Below are 20,452 nucleotides of genomic sequence, written 5' to 3' on the forward strand. Positions count from 1 at the left end.
GGAAGTTTGGAAAGAACCCAAATACATGGAGACTAAACAGTATCCTTCTAAAGAATGAATGGGTCAACCGGGAAATTAAAGAAGAATTGAAAAAGACACATCACTCTTAATTCTAATTCTCTTTAGTGTACTTCTCACTGTTTGATATTTTTCTCTTCCCTTGCCTGTCTCATATGAGAGAAGAGATTTCATCTGTCTTGTCCTCCTGCATCCCTAGAGCCTAGAGGAGGTCTTGGAGCATAATAAGTGATCAGTAAATCATATTGCTTAGAAAATTTTATTACTTATCACACCTGAGTCCCTCCTGCCCCTTTTGAGAGACAGTGTCATTGTGTGCTTATTATATAGACTTTAGGCTCATGCTACTAGGCTCAGATCCCAGTATGATATTTATAAACTGTGTGAATTGTTTTTTTATCTACTTTTCCTCATTGGATAATAGAGATAATAGTTATCCTTCGTAAGTCCTTTTGTGAAGATGAAATAATGCTGTGACGTACTTGGTGGTTGTAGTAGTGGTACTAATGTTAACAATAAAGACTAATGTTGACGGTGTTAGCAGTGACTATTTTAGTAGCTAATATTTATTGAGTATTTAACATGTGACAAGCAGTGTCCTTTCGGTGCTTTTCATTTAAATCTCACAACAATCTTTTGCTATAGGTACTATTACTTTTCTCCTAAACACACACACACACAGAATTAAACACATAAAGTCATGCAGCTAGAATATAGACTTTGGCAGAACCACTGCTCCTAGCCACTGCTGCCTTTGCCTTCTTCATTATGCATAGTGCTTAAGTGTTGCATAAATGGATGGCAGTGGTTATTATTTGTATCTTGATTATGTTCATCACTTTTCTCTCATTTCAGATTAACTAATGTTTATGGGGTCTCTCTAATGTCATAGGATTTTATAGTATACAATACTGGCTTTAGAGAGCTCATGGCCCAATGGAACTTTATGCAGAGCTACAGATGACTTTAGTACTCTTATAGATATACAATCTCTGTCTCTCTTGGACTCTTCTAGTTGTTTCCTACTTAACTGCCTATGGCCATCATCTGCCATTATACCACCTCTGGCAAGTCTGTTCTACAAGTTACTGTCTGGATTATTTTTCTAAAATAAAGAACTGATCTGTTCCTCCCTTGCTTAACACTACTCATTTGCTCTCCATCTCCTGCAGCATTAGTGTGGGACTTCAGTGAATTCTTCTTTGGAAGTGACATTTGAGCTGAAGGAGGAAGTGGAAATCAAATGAGAAGTTAATATGAAGATTCTAGTCTAGGTTCTAGGGGATAGATAGAGCTGGACATTTAAGGAGCACTGAGAAGGCCAAAGGCCAAAGGATTGTGAATAACAGAAATAGGAGAGAGAAGACAGCTGGGATGGGCAGGGCATTGGAAACCTTGAAGATACTTGGATTTTATCATAAGTGAGAAGGAAAGACATTTAAAATTTGAAGTAATATACAGCGATAAGACTGAGTAATGTTTTGTGAAGATCTTCTGGCTACTAAGTGTAAAACAGATTGGAGAGTGGTAGAAGGTAGGGGGTGGCTGATGACAGAAGCCGTATTTTATACGTCTGTCTCTGATGCTTAACACAGGGCATGATGCCAAGCATGGGTCCTCGTTGAGTGATGAATGTCTATGAAGTTGACTCTTTCATCAGTCTAGATTCAGAAAATGTGATCACCTTGATTATGTATTAGAATCCATTGGCCATTTATTACATAATTTTTGACTCAACAGACTGACTTTTTAGAAGGAGGTCCAATTCAACAGATTTCCTGTGTGTGTATATATAGTAAATTCTTATAAATATATATCTTATTTTATGTCATTATAATCTTTGTCCATATTTTAAAATGACAGATTGGCCGTTCTATTTCTGAAGAATAATCTGCAAAATTGTGCAAAGTTCTGCTGTATCTTTTTTTGGATCAAGCTGGAAGATGCATATGGAGATTTGATTTACCTGTTAATAGATGTTAGATTCATGGCAGATATAAGTATTTTATTTTTACTGGTAAACACACAGTTAGAATGTGTCTTTTATGATTTTGAAGGGGATGTATTTTCAAATCCCTAAGTAGAAAACAACAAAATTGTAACTTGATCTTAAAAAATTAGTAAGTGCTTTTTGATGGTTCATTGTAGTTTTCTGTGATTTTTAAAAAAGATTTTATTTATTTATTTGAAAGAGAGTGAGATCACAAGTAAACAGAGAGGCAGGCAGAGAAAGGGAGGAAGCAGGCTTCCTGCCAAGCAGAGAGCCTGATGTGGGGCTTAATCCTGGGACCCTGAGACCATGACCTGAGCCAAAGGTATTATTCTACTTTATTTTGTCCCATAGGTCCCTTAAATTATTTGTACTTCTTAAAATATTTTTTTTCCTGATTTGTTTGGATGCATTCCACTGCCTATCTTCTAGCTCACTGATCCTTTCTTGTACTTTGTCTAGACTGGTTTGAATCCCTCTAGTGTATTTTTTTTTTTTAAGATTTTATTTTTATTATTTATTTGACAGAAATAGAGAGAGAGATCACAAGTAGGCAGAGAAGCAGGCAGAGAGAGAAGGGAAAGCAGGCTCCCCACCGAGCAGAGAGCCTGATGTGGGGCTCGATTCCAGGACCCTGAGATCATGACCTGAGCTGAAGGCAGAGGCCCAACACACTGAGCCACCCAGGAGCCCTGCTCTAGTGTATTTTAAAATTCATTTATTTTATTCTTCAGCTTTTGACTTCCTTTTGGTTTCTTTCTTTCTTTTTTTTCTCTTTCTTTTATTTTGTTTGATACTTTTTTATATTTCCTATCTGTTGAAGTTCTCTATATATCCATTCTTCTTTCGAGTTCAGCTTTATGGTCATTACTTTGCACTCTATCAGATAAATTGCTTATCTTTGTTTCATTAAGGTTTTTTTCTGAGGTTTCATCTTGTTCTGTTTGGAAGTTATTCCTTTATTTTCTGATTTTACTGACTCTCTGTGTTTGTTTCTATGTATTAGGTGAAGTAACTACCTCTTCCAGTCATGGACCAGTTGCCTCATATAGGAGATAAACCTTATGGATCAACTTTGCCGTAGCTCTTAGTTGTCTGTCAAACTTTGTGATTGTCTAAGCAGTCTGGTTTATTCTTGATAGATGCCAGTTGTTGAGGATGTGTCAAGACCTGTCAGTATTCCAAAGAGAAGGACCTCAGTCAGTATCTAGGTTCAGGCTGAATGGGTGCCATACCTTCAGACAGCAACCTTTAAAGTATGAAAATATATACAGTCTTATAGGACTATAGTTATTAACCCTTTTAGCATTGTGTTCTGGGCTTCTGGAGGTGTCCATGGGCAACAGTTGCAAAAATTGGGGTCCCAGACACATGTGTGAGCTCCTTACTGGTAGGTGTCATTGAGCTGTAGTGAAGCTAAGGAAGTCAGCAAAGATTGTTTTCCCCAGTCTACACTTCCCACAATCACCTCCATAGTCTCTGTTTGTGTAGGAAACCTGACACTTGTCCCTCATGTTTAAGCTCTTAAGACCAGTAAATAGGCCCTTTCCATAGAAATGCTTGGGATGTGTTTCAGTAACCTGTCTGTGCAGTGCCCTTTGGGTGGTAGGCTGATAAAAAGTATCTTTCCAATTGTTTTAGTCCCATGGGGCCCAGAAACACAAGCCTCCCTGGCCTCCAGAGCCAAGTGATCTAGGGGTATCCCCTATGTGGACTGTGTTGCTTGTTGGCTTTGGCAAGGTAGCAGAATAGTCCAGGGCTACAAAGCACTCTCCAACTGTAGTGAGACAGCAGGAGAGTGCAGGGCCAGGGTGTTGCTGTGAGTTGTAGCAAGGGAGCTGGAGATGTAGGGCCAGCGCGTACCTGCCGTAGCGAGGCACTGTGAGAACACAGGGCCATGGTACACCTGCTTACTTTAGAAAAAGAGTTGTAGACTTCGGGGCAAGGAGCATGCCTGCCAACTTAATTGGGACAGTGGGAGAGTGCTGTTACTGTGCACGTTCTCCAGCTCTAGCAAGATAGTGGGAGAACTTAAGAATGGGGTAGTGCTGGCACTAGCAAGGTAAAGTGGGAGTGCTGAGAGGGCTCCCACCATCGCCTGTGTCCCCAAAAAGAGTCCCAACAGGCCCTAGTCCTTTGTCAGACACTAAGATTAGCAAATGAATCTCCATACATAGTGTAGGCGATTTTCAGACTTGGTTTCATGCTGAGTCATAGGAAGAATGTGTCTGAGGGAACCCTGTATGACTGGAATCTCATTTCCATGTACCCCTGTGCGTCTCCTAGACATAAACTCTGTTGGTTTTTCAAAGCCAAACATTTGGAGAGCTTATGTCTGTGATGCAGGTCCTAAGGATTGAGGTCCTGATGTGGAACACAAATGCTTCACTACTTAGTGAAGCTCTGTGTTTTTGAGATCCCTTCAAAAACTGGGTCACTGCACTGGGGATGAGGTTTTTGGTGAGACTATGTCTCTGTCTCACCTACCTACTTCAATGTGTACCTTTTATCCTTTGTTTTTGAGGAGCAGTTGTAGATTTGGTGTGTCCATGGTTGGAGGGATCTTCTATGCTGCCATATTTTAGTGTCCCCCCTAACCTCCCTGCACATGGAATTTTTCTATCAGTTTTTATCATTGTTTTTGTCAGTTCAGAGATCCTTGTGTTTGGTTATGTTATCTTGTTTTCATGGAAATACATAATGAAGCTCAATTAATTTGTTATACCCACTTAATCCCAATTCTCAATAGACTTGTAGCTTTGATAATAATCATTTGCGTAATAACTACAAGGATAAAAAAATCATAGCAGAATGTAAAGTTAATTATCATAATTTGAAGGAATAAAAACCATTTAGGGATTAGGTATTATCACTGGACTCTTTCTGCTGTGTATTACACTATACAGTATTAATATTTTACTTAACACCTGTATCAAATTTAAGCCTTTCCACAGTCTTATTCTATTTATTAACTACTTCTTGAATTTTTCCTCCCCTTTGCCTCCCTGCTGTTACTACCATAATTCAAGGGTCTTGGATGAATGTTTTAACCAAAACATTGGTTAAAAGTCCATTTTAAAATGGACTTTTAACCAATGGACTCTTGTGCCAAGGGCTCACCACTTATGCAGTCCTTCACGGTGCCAACAGAGTTTGTTATGTTAGTCACCATACAGGACATCTTTAATTTTTGATATAGTGTTCCATGATTCCCTGTTTGTGTATAACACCCAGTGCTCCACGCCACATATGCCCTCCTTAATACCCATCACCAGGCTAACCCATCCCCCCAACCCCCTCCTCTCTGAAACCCTTAGTTTATTGCCCAGAGTCCAGTCTGTCATGGTTCGTTTCCTCCTCTGATTCTCCCCCATTCATTTTTCCCTTCCTTCTCCTAATGTCCTCCATGCTATATCTTTTTAAAGGTTTGATCATATGATGCTCTTGCCTAAGCTTCCCCAACAGTTCTCTGTTATCGAAAAGATAAAAATGCAAACCTAGAACCTGTTGTTTAGCATCCTCCACTGTTAGATTTCTAGATACCTTTCCAATCACCCCTCCCTCTTGCATTTTCTTCTGTAGTGCTACTAATCTCTCAGATGGGGCATTTTCTTTCTTGCTTCTGCAACTTTATAGTGAGGTTCCTTCTGTTTTAGATAGCCTTTCTCTGAAAATTTTGTGTACTCCTGTAATCTTTTATTTGGTTCCAATGATCTCTTATCTTTACATATTTTCTGACTACCCCCTTCCTCTGCATCCCAGTTTTCATTGAATTGTTCTCCTTGTTCTTTGGCACCTCACACATGCTTCTTTTAGCTCTGATGTTCCTGAATTGCCATAATTATATATCTATCTCCTCTATAGGTCATGAATTCTTTAGGTTAGACTGAATTGATTATAGTTTTATATCAGTAGCCCCTCATGTAGGCTTGGTGTTGGGGTCTTAAGGTTGAATGAATCATTCTAGAAAGAATTAGTTCTGTTTTGATATAGAATAAACTTGTCAGCACTCTATATTGTCTAATCATTTCTCCTTCATGTTTGATAAATAAATTTTGGTGAATTGATTTTCTAGCTGTTTCATACTAAATATATTTTCCTTATTGGAGAAATCAAAAAAGGTTCAAAGTTCAAATTCAAAAAAAGAAATCAGTAAGTGATGCGAAATAGTGATCTTAGAGGATAGTAATTTCATGAGTTGGGCACTCTGATTGTTCTCTATACTTGTGGACAACATCTGCAGAGCCAGTCCTGCCTGGCTCTAGCTGCCTTTGTCTCTTTGCTTAAGAACCTTGAGCAATTTTTGTGTACTGAATTTTGCTTTCCCTGAAGTGAAGATATAAGAAATCATATAGATTGTTCATCCATGTTGTTATCAAGATGTCAGTCATCGGGGCGCCTGGGTGGCTCAGTGGGTTAAAGCCTCTGCCTTCGGCTCAGGTCATGATCCCGGAGTCCTGGGATCGAGCCCCACATCGGGCTCTCTGCTCGGCAGAGAGCTTGCTTCCTCCTCTCTCTCTGCCCGCCTCTCTGCCTACTTGTGATCTCTGTCTGTCAAATAAATAAATAAACAAAATCTTTTATAAAAAAAAAAAAAGATGTCAGTCATCAGTAGCATGTTTATTTTTTCACATATAGAGAAGGACAACCCTATTTAATTGGCCTTGTCTATCACAGTATAGACTTTATCTAAGATACCAAAAAACTTGAACTTGGCATTTAAGTTTCAAGAATATGGAAATGAAAGACAGTGAAATGATACCCTTTTATTTTTTTTATGTACCCTTTTAAATGAAGTGGGAAGAAATTAGCTTCCTAAACATGCCATCTAGAGTAAGTATAAAATTTTTCAGAATAAAGATGGTATAAAATATATTTCTAATAATACACTAGAGAAAAATCTCTCTTTTCATGGTGGACCTCTTCAAATCAAGTCTGTCAGTTATTATATATGTAACTTGTAGAAGAGAGCCCTTTTTATTCCTGTGCACTGCAGATGTCTTGAACTAACAGAAGTAAAGGGAAATGAAATCTTGGTAAAGGACAGTTGTGTCAGGTATAATGTCTGAAACAGATAATTTACACAGCTAATATGGACAAAGTGCAGTGATAAACACTAGAACTGCTTGGAAAACAACTTAGTGCTTTGGTAAAAAAAAAAAAAAGTTAAAGCAATATTTCTGATTTAAATTTTACTTGGAAGCAGGTTATATAATATTGCTGTGAATTTATGTTATTTTTGTAATTAGAAATGAAATTCTCAAGAGAAGACCTTAAATAATAAGTATATACTCATCTCTGTTTTGTTTTATCTCAAACAAACAGGCAAACAAGAAAATCAAAGCATACTTCAGTGTTTAAGCTCTGGCTCTTCCACTTGCTAGCAGTGTGACTTTTGAAAAGTCACTTAACCTCAGTAACTTTGCATCTATGAAATGGAAATAATAATGCTACCTCCATAATAGGTTTGCAAGGATTGAATGAAACCATGTTTATAAAGCTTTTAACATAGTACATTGCACATGACAAATGCCCTAATAATGTTAACTGTTTTTGTTATGATGCTGGTAATAATGAGATTATATTATTCCTTACCTTTTTGATCTCTTTGTGTTGAAAGTGGATTTATGTGTTTATATTCAGTCTGGTATATTGTCTGTTGAGTTTGGGTATCCTGGTAAATTATATTAACATTAAGCAATGTCCTTGTCCGGGACATAGAGGCAAGAGTAATTAATGTAAATTAGACAAAAATGAGACCCCTGAAGAGGGAGTCAGAAGATCTTGTTTCTGGTGTTAGTTCTTCTCTTCATTCTTGAACAAATTGTGAATTTCTTTCATAAAATAAGGGACTTAGACCATATGCTTGTTTCCATTCCTTTCTGCTTCAAAATATTATGTCTCTTGCCCATTGACTTCAGGGTAGTCAGGGGAGAATATTTACAGGGTTTCAGAACCTAGGCTGGGTGATTTTAAGGCAGATCTTATGAGAGGGGGATCTGGTTGGATTGGGCAGAGTTGATGACATGATAACTTTGGATCAGTTATTACAGTGATTCAAGGTCGGGAGGCAAACCTCAGTGAGCAAGATGTTAATCTTGATATTAAGCTGTTTTAATTGGTTCATAGTCTTACCTTCTAGGAGTTGTAGAATTGGATTTTCCTAAGACAACAAAGCCCCTAGTTGATTTTAATCCCCTCTTCTTCCCTGTCTTTTTCTCCTCTATTTTGTTTTTTGCAAGATGGAGTTACTACCTCTGTAGAGTCTTGGATCTCCTTAAAAATGGAGACTTCATTCAGCAGGTCTGAGATGAGGCCTGAAAGTTTGTAATTCTAGCAAGATCCCAGGTGAGGTCCTGCTGCTGGTGGTTGGATTACCATTGGGTTAGCAAAAGTCTACTAAGTACCATTCTTGTTGAGCAGTTTTTTATATCATCTTCATCTCTTATCTGCCTTATATCGAGACTCTAGATTTTGGGCTCTGAATTAAGCATCCTTATGTTCCCAATCTTGAACTTACTTTTTGGATAAATATGTCATGATCAGCATCACTGATTCTCATTAGGGACAACTCCATAGTTCCTGTGTGTGACTGTGGCTTGCTTCTGCAACTTCCTTTCACTAGTATGGCTCTCTGCCTCTATCAGTTTTGTAATCTGCTCCAGGCTTGGACTTTTGCCTCAATTTACCTGGACCAAGCCTTTTTACTTAGCTGAGCTGGGGCATTTGAATTGCCAGTTCAGGGCTCCCATTTTGAGGCTATTGCTGTACATTAATAACACAAGTTAAATTTTCCAGCAGATGTCATTAAAAATGACTGGGTATTATTCACTTTTCCTTCTAGTCTCTTTACCATACATGATTTTAATAGTTATATTTCATGATCCCTTTCATGTCCTAAGAACCATGTAGTAGTCTCCGTTTCAATAGGCAGCTCTGTTCAGGATGCAATGACCCCCTCATTTTTAGAGTTTTGTAGCCAAATGAATGGAAATGAGAGGCATAATTGGTCAGCACTGGAAGTTAAGCTCATTTGTTTTCCCCCAGAGTCCAGTTTATTTTCCCTAAGTATTTCTTTGAGAAACTAATGTGCTGATTGTTTTAAGATCTTTGCAGAGGCTTCTGATGGTAATGGTCATTTTGCTGGCAGGGTGGGGAGTGGGGAGGATCTGGCCTTTTTCATAACTCATGCAGCTTATCATTTAAAGCAGAAGGATGTCAGTTAACACTGACTTTAGATTTTTTTTCTAGTCATCCTTTCAAGATAATACTCAACAGTCTTATAGAATGAACATAAAAATGAGGGTAGGTGCTTCAAATAATACACTATAATTTTGTTTGAAGAGAAGAGGAAATAGCACAGTCTTCAAATTAACTACAAAAACCATCAAGTTCAAGGCTGATTTCCATTATGGCTTCATGTTACAGTAGTGGTTTAGTTTCATTTGCAATAGTATAAGCTGAATACCTTAAATATCCATTGTCATGACTCCTGTTTTCATTGCAATTTTTTGCTACAATAAAATCCTTATAACTAAATTATAATGCAAATTAAAGTACAACAAAATTTTAATAGTCTTAGTGTTCACCCAGAGTTACATTCTTTCAGTTTTGTATTACATAAAAAACTAACAGTCCATAAAACATATGGTAAAGTTAAGCTATACTTAGAATAGATGTGAAAAATTTTAAGCCAAAGTAGAAGGCTTGAAAAGTGTATTGCTTAATGAATACACTTAGAACTTAAAGAATGCCTATTCTGGTATTCAGTTCTTTAATGTTAAACATATGTATTAGAAAGTAGATTAATTTACATTTTAATATCTTCATTATTGCATGTGTGTGGCAGCCTAATACTCATCGTATACTTTTTTTTTTTTTTTAAAGATTTATTTGAGAGAGAGAGCGAGCACAAGTAGTGGGAGGGATGAAAGAGAGGGAGAGAAATTCTCAAGCAGACTCTGTGAGTTCCAGGCCCAGTTTGGGGCTACATCTCATGGCCTTAACCTACTGAGCCACCCAGATACCCCACTCATCCTACACTTCTTAATGAGACTTGATTTTTCTCCCAAGGGTCTTAAGTTTGCTTTGTCTCCCCACAGACAGCATGTTTTTCTGGTGTGTTTGACAATTGGCTCTGATTAGACCTGGAGGTTGGTGGTGATTTATTAGTGAAATTAAGATTAGCTCTGAATAGTCATTCTTCAGAAATATTCATTTTGGTTATAAAATTTTATTGAAGACCTGTTAGCATCACTGTTATGTAGCAGAGGGTCACATTTCAGTGGTGCATTTCTCCCCTTTCTACTCTAAGTCATGCTTTCTCTTCTGGGTAGAGAAGTCGATAATCTTGGTTTCCTATAGCACTTGCACTTGGCACTAAACTATGTATAGCAAACCAAGGGTATTTTAATATAAGATATACAGTTCACATTCCACTCAGTTATCTTGTTGCTGTTTCTTAAAAGTTATTGATAATGTAAATTGCTGATTTAAAATCACTGTGTGGAGCATCTATTCTTGCATGAATCAAGATGTTAACCTGACAAAGCTAGTTAATCAAGCATTCCTTGATTTCTTCTTTTGTGACTAACCCTAAGCTAAGTGCTGGAGGAGATTTAAAGATTTAAGGATGGGAAAGGGAAGACAATTGGTATTTAATATACACTGTGCTAGTTGCTTTACTCAAAATATTTCCTTTAAGTCTCACAACAACTTTGGGAGGTTTTGTAATTCTTACCACTTCACAGATGAGAAGACCTATCTCAGAGAGAGAGTCCCAGTCCTGAAAGGTGCAAAGTATAACAGCTGTGATTGTAGCCAAGGTCTGTCTGTTTTCAAAACCCATGTTCTTCTCACAGCCTCTTAGATAACAAGATATTCTCCATTCAGGAGTTTCCTTACACTTTGGAGATGAGGAGGAGGGTCCGTAGAGAGCAGAGAGACCTTTCTTTTCCTTGCTTGAACTTTGAAGTTTAACTTTATTCTCTAAAGAGTGAAAGTTGGCTTTAACATATGTGGCTTGGATTCCATACAAGAAAGTTTGGTCAGTTTATTATTTTATTGCAGGTGCGTCTTAACAGAAGGCAGTTCATTAATGCAGACCCTTAGGATAGCCTTGGAACAAATCACCAAGGTGTGAGGGTATAGTGTTGGAAATGGCAGTGCCATCTCTGCCCTGTTTTACTTAGTGATCTAAATATCACTGCATTTTGGTGAGAAAATGAACAGCTTTCATTATCTACAAACTTTATTTTATGAACTGTTTACAAATTTACAAACTGTTTTTTAGTAGTATTTCCAGTTTTATTCTGGTTTTGAGTGTTTTTGTTACCATGGTAACTTACTTTGCTAATTCACAGTTTACAGTTTTTTTTTTTAATTAAAATTTAAGACCTCCTCTATTCATGCCTATTATATAAAGTGTTGTAAGGGAAATTTTTAATTAATAGTAATGACATTCATATTAAATGCATTTCTGAACTTTACCAAGACTAGAAATACAGGCCAGGCTTCATCAAAATGTAAATGATCAAGGGAAATGGGTCAGTTCCTTTTTTCAAAGTGCTGAATGGCTTGAAAGTACTTCTTTCATACTTGTATAGAATAACTTGTGACATAGCATAATGCCTAGTATCACATGTTTTTATCACTGTAGTAACAGAAGATATAATAAAGTTAAATATTTCTTGTAAAGACTGGGCATGGTATATAGTGAAGTTCTTTCTTCCCCCTTGGTGTACTTCAGTTATTATTGAACTAAAACTCTATCATTTAAGTCTTAGAAGTTTGCAATTTAAAATTTTTACTTGTATTGTAAGTATGAAATAATGATGCTGGGTTTCTCTGGAGAAATCTCACATGTCCAGATTAGCATTATCTTTTATATAGTGACCCACTTGTAAGTCTATATACATTCTTTCTAGTGATCAAATAATTTTTAATCATATTTTTTATGATTTCATTTAGCTCCTCCTTTATGAGCAACAGAAGAACAGAACAGAATATAAGAGAAGAGTAGAACAAGTTGAATTACTTTATGGTGACAACTTAGGTTATTGATTAATGGATCTTACTTTACTTCATCTGCCCTAATGAACAATTTTATTCATTGCAGCTGATTATGAGTAAATTTTGGAAAATTTTAGATATCAGAAATATTAATTTCATTTGTTCAATAAATACTTTTGAGTGCTTACTGTTTACCAAGCACTGTTGGCACTGGTTATAACAGTAAATGAAACAACCACTTCAAGAAAATTTAACAACTTGTGCCACTTCTGAATGCATTTCTTTTTTTTTCCATAGAGAGGAGTTCCAAACACTTTTTTAAAGATTAGAGTTTTTGGAGTATAGCTCTTATCTCACAGAAATCATACGAATTCATGGTACATTATAACAAGGTATGCTACTAGACTATAAATAAGAACGGAAAATGAAATAGCTAATTGAGTGATTGGAATTCATAAGGTCAACACATGAAACATCAACTGGATTTAATATCCTTAAATAGATTTTATAGGCTATGCTCCTTTTATAAAGGTCACTGGAAGAACTTAATACCTTTTTATTAAAAATAAAATGGGAATAGTGGAGTGGCCTTTTCGCATCTTATTTGGATAAGTTGAACAGGCAAATTTTACTTCATTTTTATAAAGCTGTGTTATTTCATATTTGCCATTTCATATTTTACATTTAAAGTATATTTCTTACCTACCTTGCCATAAGAAACATGAAGACTTAAAAAGTTGAGGGTTCAGATGAACTGTGAAAATAAATTTGCATTAAAAATATACATTCTTGGGGCGCCTGGGTGGCTCAGTGGGTTAAGCCGCTGCCTTCGGCTCAGGTCATGATCTCAGGGTCCTGGGATCGAGTCCTACATTGGGCTCTCTGCTCAGCAGGGGGCCTGCTTCCCTTCCTCTCTCTCTGTGATCTCTTCCCTTCCTCTCTCCTACTGTGATCTCTCTCTGTCAAATAAATAAATAAAATATTTAAAAAATATATACATTATTGCATATATATGTATTTATTATTTTGAAGCAACCTCATAATTTTGAGGTTTTATAGTAGGGAAAAGACCATGCATAGAGTTTGTCTTCAAAGAGTCCTGTGTTCAAATTCAGCCTGTTATATATAATGACTTCTTTGTGCCTCTATGCCAACCTCAGAGCTTTGTTAGATGAGGAAATGGGATATTATGTATAAAGTATCTTCTACAACACATAGTATTAGGGATTCAAAATTTCCATTTATCATTAAAAAATTATATAACTAGTAAATGAATACAATTTTTTTTTTAAAGAGTGTGAGCAGCTGCAGGCCACAGAGGGAGAGAGGGAATCTTAAGCAGGCTCCACACACAGTGCAGAGCCTAATGCAGGGCTTGATTCCATGACCCTGAGACCAGAACCTAAGGTAAAATTAAGAGTCAGACAGTTTTAACCAACTTAGCCAACCAGGCACCTGTAAATGAATACCGTCTTATGTAATATTTAGATAATCAGAAATATAGAGAGTAAAAATCACCATCCCCTCTTGAGTAGTAACATTTTTAACAGTTTGGTGTGTATTTTTTTCCAGCATTTTAAAGTTCTTAGTTATCTGTATTGTATGCACATTTGTAAACATAACATATGTATAGTTTTGCAACAGGTGGTATCATACCGTGAATCTTATTCTATGAAGTTACTTTTTCACACTAATTTTTAGGTTTTTCATGATATAAGAGATCTACCTCATTCCTTTAAACTGTTTCAAGGTATCATTGAATGGAAGTGTCACAATTTATTCATTCCCCTGCTGGGGGTACGTTTATTCCTTAATATTTTGAATTTTTGTGCATGGTGGAAGTGAACAGTAAAGAAAATCAGGGTTTAAGTTTTGGGGTATTTTTGTTCGTTTGTTTTGCAAGGGGCTATTGGTGATTTTGAAGGTGCTTAAACTGTGGAGTCATGTATAGTATATTCATATCTTTTAACTCTAAAAGTTAATATGTATACATGCTCAAGTTAGAGAAGTTTTCCACTTTGTCTAATTATGGAAGTCTGAAGAAGTGTTACTTAATCATTAATTCAGATGATGTGGTTGGGGCAGTAACAGGAGATAGGGTAGCTTGTGAGAAGAATATTGTAAAAGTGTTCATCACAAGTTTTCTGAAACATGTTTTTGTTAGCTTTTGTTCTTTTTCCTTCCTTCCTACCAAATATTACTGCCATCTACCACTTACTAGGTGTGGCCCCTATTGTCTATCAGCTTCTAATGTAGTATAACACATTAATCGAAGAGTGAAAATAACATGTTTTGTGACAAGGAAAAGCTATAATTAAAGTATTTACAAAGTGTTATAAGAACGCAGAAGATGGCCAAATTAACTGTGGGAATTCAAGAAGGCCTCTCTCTGATCATGTGATTCATCAAGTTCAGTTCAATAAATATTTACTGAGAACCTCTTAGTACCAGCCTCAGGGATATAGAGTAAGAATGTGTTGGAATAAATTGCCTCTTCTATAGTAGTATATTTCTTGCTTTTATCAGTGAGGAGTAAAAGAGAATTTTAAGATGAAGAAATTATCTTCTGAATTTAAAGATGTAACTTAAATTTTAAAGTTGCTTGAAAATACATTGTATTGGGAAAAGTTTTTTACATAATAAAAAGCTTAGCAGAAAATTGAGGGATGACTCTGTATATAATCTAGGAGTTGTCAAAAACCCTTTTTATTTAATATTTAAGTTTTTATTTAAATTCTAGTTAGTTAACATACAGTATAATATTAATTTCAGGTGTACAATATAGTGATTCAACACTTCCGTGCGATACCTGGTGCTCATCACAAGAGCACTTCATAATCTCCATTGTCTATTTCACCCATGCCCCACTCACCTCCCCTCTGGCAACCATCAGTTTGTTCTTTATAGTTAAGAGTCTAAGGGCGCCTGGTTGGCTTAGTGGGTTAACCCTCTACCTTCGGCTCAGGTCATGATCTCGGGTCCTTCCTGGGATCGAGCCCCACATCGGGCTCTCTGCTCAGTGGGGAGTCTTTTTTTTTTTTTTTAAGATTTTATTTATTTGTCAGAGAGAGAGAGAGGAGCGAGAGTGAGCACAAGCAGACAGAGTGGTAGGCAGAGGGAGGGAGAAGCAGGCTCCCGGCTGAGCAAGGAGCCCAATGCGGGACTCAATCCCAGGACGCTGGGATCATGACCTGAGCCGGAGGCAGCCGCTTAACCAGCTGAGCCACCCAGGCGTCCCTCAGTGGGGAGTCTTCTTTCTCCTCTCTCTCTACCTGCCTCTCTGCCTACTTGTGATCTTTCTTTCTCTGTCAAATAAATAGATAAAATATTAAAAAAAAATAGAAGAGTCTGTTTTTTGGTTTGCTCCTCTCTCTTAATTTTTCCCCCTTTGCTCATTTTGTCAAAAACCTTTTAAAAAGAAAGGAAAACTAAAACTAAGTTTGGAAAGAGATATATTTGACTCTTGGAAGTTTTTATATTGTAGTGTTAGTATACTAATGAAAGCTCAGGGGAAAATATTTGAAATGAAATATTAAGCAGCAAACAAAATACACAAAGAGCTTTCAGAAATTGATGGCAAAAACACTAACAAAGCAATAGCAAATGGCATTAGGATGTAGGCAATTCGCAGAAGAGCAAATCCAAATGGCTAGTTTGCAAAGATTTTCAGGAGCTCATGAATTCTATGAGACATGATGAACAAAAGTAAGACACTATCAGATTTGAAAAACTTTTTTTTTTATTTTTCGAGAGAGAGCACAAGGAGAGTTGCAGAGGAAGAGGGAGAGAGAGAATCCCCAGCAGGCTCCATGCTCATTGCAGAGCCCAATGCAGGGCTCAATCTCATGACTCTGAGACTATGGCCTGAGCCAAAATCAAAAGTCCAACACTCAACCAGCTGAGGCACCCAGGTGCCCCTGGAAAAACTTCTATAAGAATGAAGCACTTATATCTAGTAGGAATAGGAATTGTTTTAGCCTTTAGAAAAAATGCAGTTTGCCATTATTTTTAAAATAGTACATTTATTCATGAATTTAATACTACTGGGAATTTAGATTAAAGGCAGGCAAACTTCTAAAAAGGGCCAGATGGTTAAAAAATTTTAGGCTTTTGCAGACCATTTGGTTTTTGTAACAACTGCTCAAATCTACATGACATCACTGAATGCAGAGTTGGAAAGAGATATGTTGTAACATGCTGTTACATAGTATTTCCAAGGTACAGATCTATAGGTATAAATCAATTCAAGAGCCCATATAACAGTAAAATGTAGTAAAATTGGAAGTGATGAGTTTTGAGTATTTATTACCTTTGTTTTTAATAATTATCATTGTAAGTTTTTGTAATTTTATTTTCATGTATTTGTTTTGTAACCAGCTCCCAAAATTCCTGAAAATTTAATACTTGACTCTCTCCAGCGAGTATTAGTTGGTTCTAGCAAACTACTGGTTGTATCTATGTATAAGGATATTTTGCAGGATTGTTTTTGATGGCAAAAATAGAAAACAAATATATACTCACTGAAAGAGGAATAATTGAATAAGCTGTACTGTATTAAAACCCTGGAATCAGTCAAAGAAAGAATCATTGCCTTTTTTGATTTCCATGTGTGATGTCAAATGAGAGGAGCAAGAGGCAAGGAAGGGTCTATTTCATGACTCCATTTTTATAAAACAAGCTTTGAAAGACTCTTCCCTCATTTATGCATATGTGTTTCGTTACATAGATAAGGAAAAAGTATGGTTACCTGGGAATGAGGACAGAAGAGGGCAAGAAGTGAGATAAAGGAAAAAAGAATGATAAAAACAGCCTATATGCTATGACTCCACATGTGGTAAATTTTATTCATGTTTACAAATATTGCTTAAAGAAATGCTTGAAAGGAATGCACCAAAATGTTAACGATGCCTATTTTAGGCTGGTGGAATGTTGTATTTTTTTAATCTGAAAAGAACTTATTTTAATTGAGGGAGAAGATCAGAATCCTATAGGCCTTTCTAAGGATTTAGGTTTATAATAAAATTTCCTATTTCGTAAAAGGGCATATTTGGATCTGTGTTCAATAAAATGTACCCTGTTAGCTATATCCTTTCTTCCCCTAAACCTTTTCATGTGTATCACTTCAAAAAAAAACCTTGGTATGTAGTATCTTGTTCCGTAAGACACGTGTATAAGCTTTGGAGCTATGATAATATGTCTGTAGGTTTGTATATATGTTTATGACTTCGTGTTCTCCTAGATTTCAGTTGTTATCTTCATATTTAGATGGTAGTTCATTATTTGCAATTGCTATTATTTTCAGAGATTGCAATGCAGGAGTTTCCTGTTCTCTTAGCCCCAGAGGGGGACTGAATTTTCCTATCCTTTTTCTTTTAAGAAACTCACTACTCTAATTTGTGTTACTCTTATTCAAAACCTTATCTTACGACTAACCTATGAATCCTGGTAGCCTTCTAGATGTGGAATTCAGAGTTTTTTGCATACACTGCATGTATTAACTGAATGAATAAATAATGGTATTTATCTTGGTCTATCACCATATGTAGAAAAATGATAAAGGTACTTAAGGGTTCATGAAAGCCTTGATTAATAACATTTTTGTGTAGACCCTATTAAAGGACTTTCAATCATATACTGAAAAATTGTATGCCCAAATAATAGACAGTTGATACTGTTTCGGTTTGCTGATCTGTTTTCCATCTTGACTTCCCTTTTGAGTCCTTATTTTTATTCTTTTAGTGGTTGCTATTTGAATTACGAGTGCTGTTTTATGATTGCTTAAGAGCCTCCCCATAACACTCAGAAAGCTTCTTGGTGTTTCATGGAGCCAAATTCGTAAAATTTGTACCTTTATTGTGTTCTTAGTATTGTTTTCGTCTCATGGAAATTTTTTTTAGGAAACTCCTTGTTTAATCTCCTAAATAATAAGCCTTTCCTCTTTCATGATAAAGCTAAATATTAATCTTCAAGAAACAACTTCTGCCTCTCCTTGTATTGTTCTTTGTCAGTGAATGTCTTTGGCAATAATGTGTTCTGAAATGAAGAGTAGATTGATTGTATTTTCCTAATACCAAGAAAACTGACAGGGAAAAATCAGAATGAACATGTTTAAATTCATTTTTACAAATTGGAAAAAGATAATTTTATTTTACTTTGTGATGTTTGAATATAGGCATAATTCAACTGGGATAAAACATAAAAGGAAAAATTCACATTTAGATACTTCATTTCATTTTGAACTCTAAACATTTATTAATGTTTTCTGTAATTTTGAATCTTTTTCATTGTCTTTGGGAATTCATGTTCTATTGATTGCTTTCTCCTCCACATTTTTATTTGTATTGAAGCTTTTCAGGTGTCTAATTTTTTTTAAGATTTTATTTATTTATTTGACAGAGATCACAAGTAGACAGAGAGGCAGGCAGAGAGAGAGAGGAAACAGGCTCCCTGCTGATCAGAGAGCCTGATGTGGGACTTGATCCCAGGACCCTGGGATTATGACCTGAGCGGAAGACAGAGGCTTTAATCTACTGAACCACACAGGTGCCCCTAGATGTCTAATTTTTGTTTAAAATGTTACCATTGATTACTTTTCCTTTGACTCAGATTTGTGGTACTTTTTGCCATAAATTATAAGGAACATCCTTGTTTAATTTTCAGTTACTTCAGAAACAATACAATGGTGATCACTAAAATACTAACATTTATCTAGGCAAGCTGTTCTTAATTCACCATGGGTTTGCTTTGAAGATGGAAGAAAGTATAAGAAAATATTGGTTCTTAGTGAGTTAGGTGATGTTACTTTTATACTTTTCTGCATGCTTTGAACATCTCTTTTAGCTCTTACTACAGAGGTATTTATTTTTCTGTAAAATCTGGTTTTCCTTTTGTTTATCATAGCTTTAATGAAACTCCATTGGTGATTTCATTGCGGAACATTAGATATCAGAATCATTTTAATCTTTTTTGGGAGTTGAGGGGCACCTTAGATGTAATAGCACTTTTAAAAATAAATATTTTTTACCCTAAAACCATGATACAATGACATTAAAACAGTATTTGAAAATAAATTCACCTACAATTATTATGGTAGATACAAAGTTGGATTTTAGTTTTTTATATTCTACTTCAATTTTTATCCATATGCACATATATTGTTTTACCTATATGTAATGAAATTATATGCAATTTCTGATGGTTTTTTTTCTTAGCAAAATATTAACATTTCTAATAAGTAAAAATAGAAATAACATGCATTCCCAGTCCTTCCACCCAGCAAAGGTGTCTCCTTTAATCTTTGTATATGTGTATTCACAATTTAAAACTTCTGATGATATATATCTGATTCTATTTTATTAATTATTGAATGAGCTTCACAGAGAGGTTGTAGACTCCCAGAGCTTAGCACCTACCTTGTAAGCAGTGGCCATATTCCTTTTTCCAATCTGCCAGGCTGCGCATATATTTATACCTACCCAGAGCTATTGAATGCAGGGAGGTAGAAGCCATGGCCAGATCCTTGCCTCTTGTGCAGGAGTTCCTGATGCTTTCCTGTCTAGGTTGATAGGCCTCCCCATTCTTCTCTGGGGGACCATTCTGGTTGATGTCATTATCTTTTTTAGACAATCTCTTCAAGTCATTTCATATTCCTGTTTTGTTGCATAAATCACCTCTCTTTCCACCAGAGGATAATGAGATTATTGCCTTAATATATAGATCTTTCCTTTCTTCCTTCATAGTGTTTATCTTCTCCCTAAACATAAAGGGATTCCAAATACCTAAGTTTTATACTAGCTTAGTAGGCATAGCACTTTTATGAACAGAAATGCTTTAATTTTTTTTAGAAAAACATTCTTAATGCATGCCAACACAGTCCCCTTCTAACCCTAGGTAAATTTAAGGGGCACTCTTGTGCTATGTTGATAGGCCATATTATGTATATTACCTGAATCCAGTGGTGGATTAGTTGTGACCTTGAGATGTTTATAATTTCTGAGTGCTTGGAACAAGAATGAGAGACAGTACTTAGTCTGATGTCTGGAGGTTCAGGTGTCTTCCTTTCAGTCAGTAGTTGAGAATGCGCACTAGTCAAGTGAACAATTTTCTGTATCCATTTTGTGGCAAATTATCATGATTATTATGTATTCTGTAGCTTTTGAGCAGTATGCTCTGCTAATACGTTGGAGTAGTTTTCATGGCTGAGAAGTAGAAATGGTTTCTGCTTTAGTCCAGATAATAAGGCATGAGTTTTATCTACCTAGGAGAAAGTAGAGGCTTCAGAATTTCAGTATGAAAACTATCTGAATATTCATGGAGTGTATGACTTTAGAACATGTTAGCATTCTCTTTTTCCTTGAGGTTTTTGGGATATGATCATTTGACAGAAAGCTGCCTGATCATGAGCATAAAGAATAAGTTTTGGATTTCAGAGCA

General features: G+C 36.1%; 1 protein-coding gene across 1 annotated transcript in view; it reads left to right on the plus strand.

The window, feature by feature from the left end:
• Positions 1-20,452, plus strand: part of PHKB (phosphorylase kinase regulatory subunit beta) — a 230,275-nt gene that overhangs the window by 12,481 nt on the left and 197,342 nt on the right. The gene's annotated exons all lie outside the window — the stretch shown is intronic.

This window comes from Mustela nigripes, chromosome 17 (genome assembly GCF_022355385.1).
Source record: "Mustela nigripes isolate SB6536 chromosome 17, MUSNIG.SB6536, whole genome shotgun sequence".
NCBI lineage: Eukaryota > Metazoa > Chordata > Mammalia > Carnivora > Mustelidae > Mustela > Mustela nigripes.